This window comes from Sus scrofa, chromosome 9, assembly GCF_000003025.6.
Source record: "Sus scrofa isolate TJ Tabasco breed Duroc chromosome 9, Sscrofa11.1, whole genome shotgun sequence".
Lineage (NCBI taxonomy): Eukaryota > Metazoa > Chordata > Mammalia > Artiodactyla > Suidae > Sus > Sus scrofa.
In genome coordinates this window covers 33,536,093-33,547,804 of record NC_010451.4, presented here as the reverse complement: position 1 = coordinate 33,547,804, position 11,712 = coordinate 33,536,093, and the positions used below count along the sequence as shown (strand labels likewise).

General features: G+C 41.3%; 1 pseudogene; it reads right to left on the bottom strand.

Moving 5' to 3' along the window:
* On the bottom strand, positions 9,993-10,775 carry LOC110255425 (annotated as a pseudogene).

Here is an 11,712-nt window from a genome sequence, read left to right as displayed (position 1 = left end):
AGAACATTATCCATCCATCCAATAAATAAATAAAATATAAATATTAATTCCTGTCCTATATCAGGAACTTAATACTGGGGGTACAGTGAAAAGAAAAATTCATTACTTTCTTGCAGCTCACAATGTGGTTGAGGAGACAGTCATTAATCAAATAAGGAGAAATTACAACTATGATAAATGCTACAAGGAAAGGAAACACTTCAGTGCTCTAAGATCCTCTAATAAGAAGGATTTTACCAACTGTATATATAGGGGGAAGGTCCCAGGGGGGTGTTTCAAGAAGAGAGTCACAATAGAAGAATACCAAGTTGACATAAAAAAATGAGTACAACCAGGCAGTGAAGGGAATCAGGGAAAGGGCTCTGGATGCATCCTTTAAGATCACAAAGGATCTCTTGGAGCCCAGTAGAGAATCACAGAGTTTTATGATGATATTGGCAGAGTGTGGATAGGTAAATCGCACCAGGAAATCCCCTAAATCCAACCATGTTCTTCCTATTCTTGAGAAGGGCAAATGTGAATCAGAATCTCTATATGCTAAATAAGAAAAACCCATATTGATGTTTAAAGCTTGTTAGCTAATAAAATAAATTAAAATAATAGCATTCCAGGGGTTGGCATGTGAATATCTAGTTCTTGGTGTTGAGTCAGTTGACGGAAGGAAACTTTTTTTTGAACATATGAATGTTCACATTATTCTGAAACAAGGTTGCACCTGTCCCCACCAGAGCACTGGGAAGCCATTCCCCATTGAAAGTCTTGTTCTGGCCTGGTACCCAGTGAATCAGTGGGTTGTACTGGTGTGATAAAAGGCCAATAACCATCCCACCCATTCTCTCAAGTGGGTGACTTGGCTCTCAGGGAAGCTCCAGGTGGATGGTACCTAGGTCATATCTGCATAGGAATGGTTGCTTTAGAATAATACTTCTCAGAGTGTGTTCTGTAGACTAGCAGTATTAACATCACCTGGGAACTTGCTAGAAATGCACATTCCATGCCAGCCCAGAGCCACACAATGAGACATTTGTATTTTAAAAGATATTTCAGTGCCTCAGGCCCCACAGTGCCTCAGAATATATCTAAGGAAGTGCTCCTTGCAACACTTTTTCTGAAAGAGATGACATGGGTGTTCCTGGGGTACAAAGCTTCCTGTAATACTTTGGGAACTCTGTATCCTACACTCCTTCCAGAAGATTTATAGGGTATACTAGTCTACTAAAGGCTACAAATAGTCTGTGTCAAAGAAACTGTTTAGCTTGTTGAACAGGTTTTCCAAACATTTCTAAACAAAGAACATCACTTTCTTTTACTCTTATTGAAAAAGATGTTTAACTTGATTTTTAAAAATGTTCATTTGCTTTATTATTTGCTTTCCTGATCTCTCTCATGAATGACTAGATAGGTCAATAGATAAGAGATATACAGTAAGGAATATTTCCCAGTGCCCATCTCTGCTCCTGCCTCAATTTCAAATTCCTTATCTGCTTGGTGTTATCTGGATCAGTGTCCTTCCGTTATAGCCAGAACATCAAATTCAAATTATGCTGCTTATTCTAAATGCCTGTTTGGAGTTTACCAATGGGAGCAAAGGTAGTATTTAAAAAAATCTCAGTGTGAGTTGAGTAGCTGATCCCAATATGCTGTGCTATTAAATATGTTATGGTTAAAATACAAATAGCCTGTTCACACAGATATTCACCTATGATGTGAGAAGACCAAAGGAATGTTTTATGAGAGGTTACACTGTCTACAAACATTGGAGTGCATTGCCCTGAGCTAATGCCATGAACAATAAATTATACCCAAGTTGAACTTCTCTCCTAAAAACAACAAAATTCACAACTAAAGACTGAGCATTCTTCACCCAAATGTACTGGAAACCTTAAAAAAGATATCCTACTCCAGAAGAAAAAGAGGAGGACATATCAAGAGGCAGGAGGGGCGATTTCGCGATATAAACAACCCCATACCTCCTGGGTGGGAAGCTCCACAGACTTAAAACTAACTGGTTCACAGAGACTCACCTACAGAAGTGAGAGTTCTGAGCCCCACATCAAACTCTCACTTGTGGGGATCTGGCACTGGGAAAAGGCGCCTCTGGAGCATCTGGCATTGAAGGCCAGTGGGGCTTGTGCGCAGGAGCTCCACAGGACTGGGGGAAATGGAGACCCCATTCTTAAAAGGTGCACACGGACTTTCACCTGCACCGTCCCAGGGCAAAGCAAAGGCTCCATAGGAATCTGGGTCAAACCCAACTGCAGTTCTTGGAGGACATCCTGGGAAAACATGGGTGAATATGGCTTGTTATGAGGGAAGGACATTGAAAGCAAAGCTCTTGGGAATATTCAGCAGCTGTGCCTTTCTCTGGAGGTGGCCATTTTGGGAAAATCTGGCCCCACCCATCAGTCAGCTGCTGAGAAGCCCCAAGGCAAACAACAATCCAGGTGGGATCACAGCCCCACCCCTCAGTAAACAGGCTACCTAAAGACCCCCCCAGGCACATAGCTGCCTCTAATCCCATCCAGAGACTAAGCCCCACCCACCAGAGGGATTAGAATTGGCTCCACCTACCAGTGGGCAGGCATCAGCCCCTCCCATCAGGAAGCCCACAGCAAGCCCCCCATACTGACTTCAGCCACAGGGGGACAGACATCAGAAGTAAGAGAGGCTACAACTCTATTATCTATAAAAGGTCACCACACCAAAAACCTATACAAATGAAAAGACAGAGAACTATAACTCAGATGAGGGAGAAAGGAAAAACCCCAGAAAATCAGCTAAGTGATGAGGAGATTCTCAGCCTCCAGGAAAAAGACTTTAGACTGTTGATGCTGAAGATGATGCAAAACATTGGAAATAAACTGGAGGCAAAGAGGGATAACTTACAGGAAACATTGAACAAAGAGATACAAGATATAAAACTTAAGCAAGAAGAGATGCAAAATACAATAACTGACCTAGATATAAGACCAGACACTATCAAACTCCTAGAGGAAAACAGGCCAAACCCTCTCTGACATAAACGACAGCAACATCTTCTCAAATCCACCTCTTAGAGTATTGACAATAAAACACAAATAAACAAATGAGACCTAATCAAATTTAAAAGTTTCTGCACAGCAAAGGAAACCCTAAACAAACCGAAAAGACAACCCACAGAATGGGAGAAAATCTTTGCAAGTGAATCAACTGACAAGGGATTAATTTCCAAAATTTACAAACACCTTCTGCAGCTCCATACCAAAAAAACAAACAACCCCATCCAAAAACGGGCAGAAGATCTAAACAGACAGTTCTCCAAAGAAGACATGCAGATGGCCAAAAAACACATGAAAAGATGTTCAATATCACTCATTAGCAGAGAAATGCAAATCAAAACCACTCTGAGGTACCACCTTACACCAGCCAGAATGGCCATCATTAAAATGTCTACAAATAATAAGTGCTGGAGAGGGTGTGGAGAAAAAGGAACCCTGATACACTGTTGGTGGGATTGTAAATTGGTGCAACCACTGTGGAAAGCAGTATGGAGATTCCTCAGAAAACTAAACATAGAACTACCATTTGATCCAGCAATCCCACTCCAGGGCATCTATCCAGAGAAAACCATGACTTGACTTGCAAAGACACATGTACTCTGATGTTCATTGCAGCACTATTTACAATAGCCAAGACATGGAAATAACCTAAATGTCCATTGGCAGAGGAGTGGATCAAGATGTGGTACATATACACAATGGAATATTACTCAGCCATTAAAAGGAACAAAATACTGGCATTCTTAGCAACATGGATGGACCTAGAAATTATCATGCTAAGTAAAGTCAGCCATACAATGAGACACCAACATCAAATGCTTTCACTGACATGTGGAATCTGAAAAAAGGACAGACTGAACTTCTTTGCAGAATAGATATTGACTCACAGACATTGAAAAACTTATGGTCTCCGGAGGAGACAGTTTGGGGGGTGCGGGGATGTGCTTGGGCTGTGGGATGGAAATTCTGTGAAATCAGATTGTTATGATCATTATACAACTACAGATGTGATAAATTCATTTGAGTAATAAAAAAGTGAGGAAATTGATACTTAAGAGATTAAAAAACTTAATGTCTATATGAATAAAATGGGAGATCCAGAATTCAATCAATCAATCAATAATACCCAAGTTAAATCATAGCTAGTAATAGCCGCTTCATCAGATAATATTGGTGAAAAGTTTGAAGACTCCTTAAAGTGAACCAATAGTTCAAATGTTTTTGAAATTGAAGCAACTCACAAGCTCTTATGCTATGTAACAGATTTTGTCCCTGAAATTATCCTAGGAGAATTTTCATGTTGAATTAAAGATATTGTCTTCGATCTCTGCATCCTCATATCACAATAAAAATACAAAACTTATATAGCAGACCTCATGGAAAGATAACCACCATATCTCCCTATCAAATTTAAATCCCAGTTACAGAAAATACCTTGATGGGAGTTCACATTGTGTCTCAGTGGTTTAAGGACCTGACATTGTCTCTGTGAAGATGATGGTTTGATCACTGGCCTTGTTAAGCTGGTTAAGAATTGGGCATTGCTGCAAGCTGTGGCATAGGTTGCAGATGTGGTTCGAATCCAATGTTGCCATGGCCATGGTGTAGGTAGCTCTTATTTGACCCGTGGTCCTAGAACTTCCATATGCTGCAAATGAGGCCATAAAAAGAAAAAAGAAAAGGAGAGAGAGAGAGAGAAAGAAAAAGAAAGAAAGGAAGAAAGAGGGAAAGAAAATGCCTTGATATTTAAGTATTCATCATAAGGCTGTGAGATCCGCAATAGTTCCACTAGGTGGCATCAGCCATACTCTTTTGAAAACAATGAATCATTCAGAGGACTTAATTCAGTATGGATGAGGAACCTGGACAAATCCGCGGACAGTTTAATTCCTGACTTTTTGCCACTGACTTTCAAATAAGACTTGAGAGCTTGGGAATTCAAGAATAGCTTGCTCTGGTTTCCTTAGTCATATATGTGTCCCTGTCACTTAACTCCCGAACTATAAACTTCCTTCTTGGAGATGAGACTCAGGATGGTGTGTCACACCAAGCCATCAAGACTGCGGTAGGCCCCTTGGAGCTGGAGCTGGGTCTTGTGCGTCACCACAAGCCTCTGGATGACAGACTCCAACAGGAACCAGAAAATACACAGTGTACACAGAGAATGGAATCACGTTCCAAAAAAAAGAAAAAAAAACAAAAATGCAGCCAGAGGGAAGAAAATCCCAAATTACCAGGCTTATTACCTGGGGCCAATGTCCACTTAAAGGAAGTGAATGCTTAAGGTTTCCAAAGTTTCTTTCCCAATCATTTAGTTTTTCTTTTTTCTTTCTTTCTTTTTTTTTAACCTGCTTGATATTCTAGAGTTCATGAAACATTGAACATTGATTTAGGATTTCTTGGCTTTGTTCTACCTCGTGGTTCACAAGGCACTCAAGCGGGATTACAGATATTCAATTAATGACCTTTGGAGAATCAAAGATCTACTAGGTTTACATCAACAGCATGGCCATTTTTTTGAGTTTAGTATGGTATCCTCTTTGTCTTGTCTTTTCTTTCTTTTTTTTTTTTTTTGTTTGTTTGTTTGTTTGTTTTGGCCATGCCCGTGTCGTGAGGAAGTTTCCAGGTGAGGGATTGAACAGTAGTGACAATGCAAAGTCCTTAACCACTAGGTCACCAGGGAATTCCCTTATTTGAATTATTTCTCTTTTGGCCTTTTTAGGGCCACACTCATGGCATATGGAGGCTCCCAGGCTAGAGGTCAAACTGGAGCTGTAGCCACCGGCCTGCACCACAGCCACAGCAATGCCAGATCCAAGCCACATCTGTGACTACACCACAGCTCACGGCAACGCCGGATCCTTAACCCACTGAGTGAGGCCAGGAATCAAACCTGGGTCCTCATGGATATTAGTCAGATTCGTTTCCACTGAGCCACGATGGGAATTCCCCTTATTTGACTTAAATGGTCAAAATTATGCCCTAAAATTAGATGCTTTGAAAAAGAAAATTTATCTTCCATATGTTTAAAATTTTTTATAAACCACTCTGGAAATAATCATTCAATAACATCCCCATGCTTCAACTGAGCAAGGAATGATTTTAATTACTTGATATTTGGTGAGTCTGTGAGACTCTTAAATCCTGGTTGAAATGGAACTGGTCTCACATGATTCAAAATCCACCAGGTATATTTTACATTTCTTTACAAGTGAAGATGGTGCTGTTTCCATTTTCATGGCTTTATGCTGGATTAAAGGACATCATCCAAGGATCCTTAGCTATCGCCCCAATACTATGCCAAAAAGATTTAAAATTAGTAACTAAAAGTGCCTTTTGGGTTACTTGTTTTTTAATGTTTGCATATACCAGTAACCTTCCTTTTCTTGACAACCTTTCCTTTTTTTTTAACAGACTGGCACTAAAAGCCAGCCCAGTACAAGTCACAACCAGGTCACCTGAACTTTCCAATTCTATCTGAAAAGGAGTGGTGCTTTCTGTGGTTAAAGGTGCGGCCTTTCTGCGTTGTATCCTCTGGCCAGCCTGTGTTTCAGTTTAATGGGTGCCAAGTGGCTTGTGACTTTGCTTCCAAAGCAACACAAGGAAAAAGGAAATCTGTGAGTCTTAAGTACCTCTGAGCACACAGAGAACAGTGTGTATGCTTATGCTGGCTCTGTTTCTGGCACACTCCAGTTTGGATCATTTTTTGCTGAGCAGAGTGTTGAGACAAGCAGCTATGCCTCCAGCCAAGTCCACTTTTCTGAACCCACTTATCAGGATTTGTCCTGCAATAAGTAAGATACCTCCTAAATCATATTCCTAATTTCATAGGGAATGTCTAAACTGACTTACAGTTTGAATAACTATGAGATAAAATAAAGGCCAAGGAAGTAGGGTAATAGGGAAGTGAAATAATGGGCAATATTTTGCAGTAGTGGTAATGGAAGCACGTAGGCAACAAACTTACCCAGGGATTGTGTGGGATTAACCGGAATACGAATGAAGAACTCAGAGCTCTTTTACTAAAATTGGCTTATGCGCTCTGTATGCATAATGTAATATGCTTCTCCTTAATGTTTATATTTAAGTTCAAAACATTTCCTGAAATCTTTCCATGTGGCAAATTTGGGGGCTGGGGGATGTGGCAATATTGTATGTCCTGTGTTTACTCAGGATGAAAATAACTAGAGGAACTAATTAGATCATCTGATTCATCTTTTAGTTTTATAAATGAGAACTGAGACTAAGAGAAAGGAAATGATCTCTCTACGACCATACAATGATGTTGGAGACTGGACCATAAAAATCATCCCATTTTCCTCCTTTCAGCTTCTTAATTCCTCTACTACCTTCCAGAGTCCACTATGTGTTTAGATATCTATTAGTTATGAGGGCTTATGAAATACATTTAATTCGACTGTAAAGTACCACTAATCTCCTGATACAAGGGGAGTTGATTCCCTGTGTCTGTATTATTTTGGAGCATCGTCAGACCACACCAGGTTCTCAGCCTTCGGTGGCCATCTTTTTCCCCAGCAGAGGTCTTTGACTCTCAATGACCTTAATCAGGAGAGACTGAGGGGGCTCTGGCTCAACTCTCTGGGATTCAGTGAAGAGTCTCTTTGCCAGGACTACTTTGCCTTTGCATCCAGTTTTGACAACTAAATTTCTGTGATTCTCTCCAGATGACTCTTACCTTTATTACAAACTATTCACTCCCTTTAGTCCCTGTGCTTCTTAATAAATATCCTGTGCCCAGTGGATACAGTCTTTTGGCCAGGTCTTATAGGTTCAAGTTCTGGTCCTTGCCTCAGCACAGAGGCTGGGCCCCACTACTTATTGATGAAGGGCTGTTCTCTCTTTTAAATGAAGATATAAATATTCAGACAAGTACATACAACCATCTCGATTTTGTTCAGTCCATCACAAACACCTTTTGTTTTTCTCCCTGCCACCACCTCTCTCTCAAACATCCTGTTGGCTTGTTCAGAAAAACAAACAAACAAACAAACAAAAAAAAAAACAGAAACAAAAACAAAAAACCCAAAGAGGAGTTCCTGTCGTGGCACAGCAGAAATGAATCTGACTAGGATCCATGAGGATGCAGATTCGATCCCTGGTCTCCCTCAGTGGGTTAAGGATCCAGCATTGCTTTTGAGCTATGGTGTAGGTTGTAGATGGGGCTTGGATCTGGCATTGCTATGGCTGTGGTGCAGGCCGGTGGCTACAGCTCCAATTCAACCCCTAGCCTGGGAACCTCCATATGCTGCGGGTGGGGTCCTAAAAAAAAGCAAACAAACAAAAACCAAAGAAGCCACAACTACAAAGATTGGCACCTTCATAGCACCTGAGCACCCACCCCATAACCCCTCTAGACATTGTCAGCACAAAAGCCAATCACAGCTGTCAGGGAGGAAGAAATTTTCTTCTGCTTTTATGGCTTCTTCTGGCTGGTCTAAGAATTAAATTGACATAAGACAGATTAAAAGAAAATCAAACACCGGTTTTATAGCATGTTTGTGTGGGAGAGACCCAGGAAAACTGAATAATTCACTAAAATGGCTGAAAACCTCGCCTTAAATTCCATCTTTAGCTAAAGACAAAAGAGGAGGTTGGGGGTAGTGGTGTGAGAACTCAAAGAGAAGGAAGACAACTGACATGAAGATGGAAAAGCAAAGGTTTGATAAACAAATATCTCTGTGCCAAGCAGAGACCATGGGATACAGAGAGGAAATTTCACAAGCAGACTTGACTTTACCAAGTGCCTCTCTCTCCACACACCGAGTTCATACTAGAGTTATGTACGGTGATAGCTCCCTTCCTGGAACTGATAGAGACAGAGTAGCATAGTTACATAGGCAGTTGTAGAAGTCCCAGTAGGGAACCATAGATAGAGAGGGAAACCTAGGGAACTTTGGGAGACCACTGTAAGTTAATAATCACTCAATAAAGTCATCGGAAGCCATGGAACAAAGCAGGCTCGCTTAACAATAAAACCATAAAAGAAAGCACAAGATATGCCTCAGGTCATTAAATGAAAGATAAAATGGGGCCTGCACTCATATTCAGCAGCTAAAGATAAGGATCCTTAGGACCAAGGTCAGGAATTGAAGGAAAAGATGACATTCTAAAGTAGAAGCCCCTCATTATATGGAAATCTGAGATGATTTTCGCATATGTTACTACCCTTCTGCTGATTTGAATAAGCACCATGACCATCGTAGTTTGACCTTGTAGGGTCCAATTCTCTCTTACCCAATTCAAAGGAGGTGCTAGTGATGTAAGCCTGATGTCTACTCAAAGAATGAGGAAGAAAGTAGTCTTTTCCCCCTCCCCACTTTCCTTGGATTATAAAAATATAGGTCATCTATTCCTCAGGGCAGAGCCTCCTCACCTGCCCACTTGTATCCCTCACAAGCATCCTATTTTAATAAGTCTATTTCTTGTCTATCACTTTGTCTCTTGCTGAATTCCTTCTGCGCTGAGCCACAAAGAACCTGAGGCTCAGTAAGTCTAGACAACAGGTGAATGATTCTAATTTAGGAAAAAACTGTGGGTCCAAGTCCCAAACTGGCTTAAGCTGGGTTTGAGTCAGAGGTGTTTTGGTTTCAGAGCAGGTCCTCTATCTATCCACATTCTTCCAGGCCGTGAGAAGAAAGTCAAGATTTCTTACTGAGTCTTTGGGGCCTTGGTTGCTTCAGCTCAAAATAATGCATATGCGAAAGAAATATTTGAGGGTAGGACTTTTTGCTCTATCCGAAAGAATTAATGTAGAGCACTTAGCAGGCTCCTGGGCACATAGCAAGTGCTCAAGAAATAACAGCTGCAACTTCAGCAATGCTGAAGATGGTGATGGGATCGGTCATGGGTGGGTAGAGGTATAGAATGACGGGTCTAACTAAATCAGAGACAGGAAGCACATCCTCAAAATCAGCAGCTGAAGTCATTCTTTTTTTTTTAAATCAGTATTTATCTGTCTTCCCTCTGTCAGACTCTGAGTCAACCACTTTCCTCAGAATGCCTGGAGGGTATAGGAAAAGGAAAATACAATACAGGACAGATGAAACACTACAGGAATAGAGAGAAAGAACTGCAGGGGAGGGGATGGCTTCTTCACAGGGCAAAGAGGATGAGAAAGGCCACCATCAGACAAAAGAGCCCCTTGGCCTCCAAGTGGACAAAGTCCACAAAGGCCAGGAGAAGAACTGTTGCTTCAGAGAATGGGTCTTGACATAAGAAGTCCTGAGACTCCCAAACATAGTCCCAAGCCCAGCCCAGAGCCAGCTACCCCTACCTTGGCCATCCCAGCCCAGGGAACTTGGATTCTGTGTCAATGTCCTTTGAAACCATGCTGGTTTGGAGGCTGTGGCCAGGAATATGTGAGATCAGGACACCTAAGCAGCCAAGCTGCCAAGAGGTACTCCTGGCCAAGGATGGACTGGAGACAAACTTAGCATGGGCTTACATTTTCAGGGGCCAAGGGGCTATGGCAGGAGAGCTGTTCTCAAGGCAGAGTAGAGATGGGTGGCAGGCAATACAGAAAACCCAAAGCCATTCTTTCAGTTTTACAGCTATGATCCTTAAGTACCTCCTCTTCGCAAAAATATAAGGGTCTCTTCTCTTCAGTTTAGTCTGATGACCAAGTGTTGCATGTCTGCTATCCTTCTTGAGGATATGGGATTCTGCTATAAAAATTCCAAGAATGAGATCTTTGGAATTAAAAATTTTAAGTATCAATCATCCATTTCTTTACATCTAGTTAAGTCCTGCCTCCCTTTCTTTGGTTCTGGGCCAACAGAGAACTCTTCTTATGTGGGTGGTAGCATCAAAGGGCCCTTCATCTAGTCAATGATTGCACTATCCATACTAGTGGCAGGTATTAGCATGTGAATATAGCAGTTTATAAAAAAGGAAGAGTACCTAATAAATGATTAATTATTATTTGTCCATATAATACATTTTAAGGCTTACTGGAGGCAATAGATTTTCTTTACTAGGTGTCATGTTTAGGTTAGGTTTTTTGTTGTTTGTTGCTGTGGTGGTGGTGTTTTGGTTTTGTTTGTTTCTTTGTTTGTTTGTTTTGGCTGCAACTATGTGGGGAAAAGGGACTGAATCTGTGCCACTGCAGTGACAACACTGGACCTTTAGCCTCTGTGCCAAAAGGGAACTCCTTATTTAGGTTAGTTTTAAAGTTATCTATATTTTCTCTATGCACAAAGCCTAGAGAAAACACCCAGAGGCTTCTAAATTGTAGGAAGATTAGTCAGTCATTAAGGATTCTCACAAGGAAAGGTAAGGTAGGTGGGATGGCAGAGGCACTGCACTCTGGGACACAGCCCATCTGAGACTAAAATCCTGCCAGGTCCTCAGGAAGGCCATGGACAGGAACTATTGACACCCAGCCCTTCCTAAACATATTTCTTCCCATACTTACACAACCCCATCACATGGCTCAGCCAGCTGAAGCACGGGGTAGTCATTTCTCCCAACCATGTGCCTGACTTTATTTCTGCATCAGTAGTTGAATCAACTCTGAGCATTCATGCTGTAGCTGAAAAGGCCAAATCCTAGGGCCTAAACCCACTGTTTTTAAAACCGTATGGAGTAGATGTAGCCATTCCATAGGCAGTACACTGACATGGCCACACCCTTAAGTTATAGAATTATAGGTGTG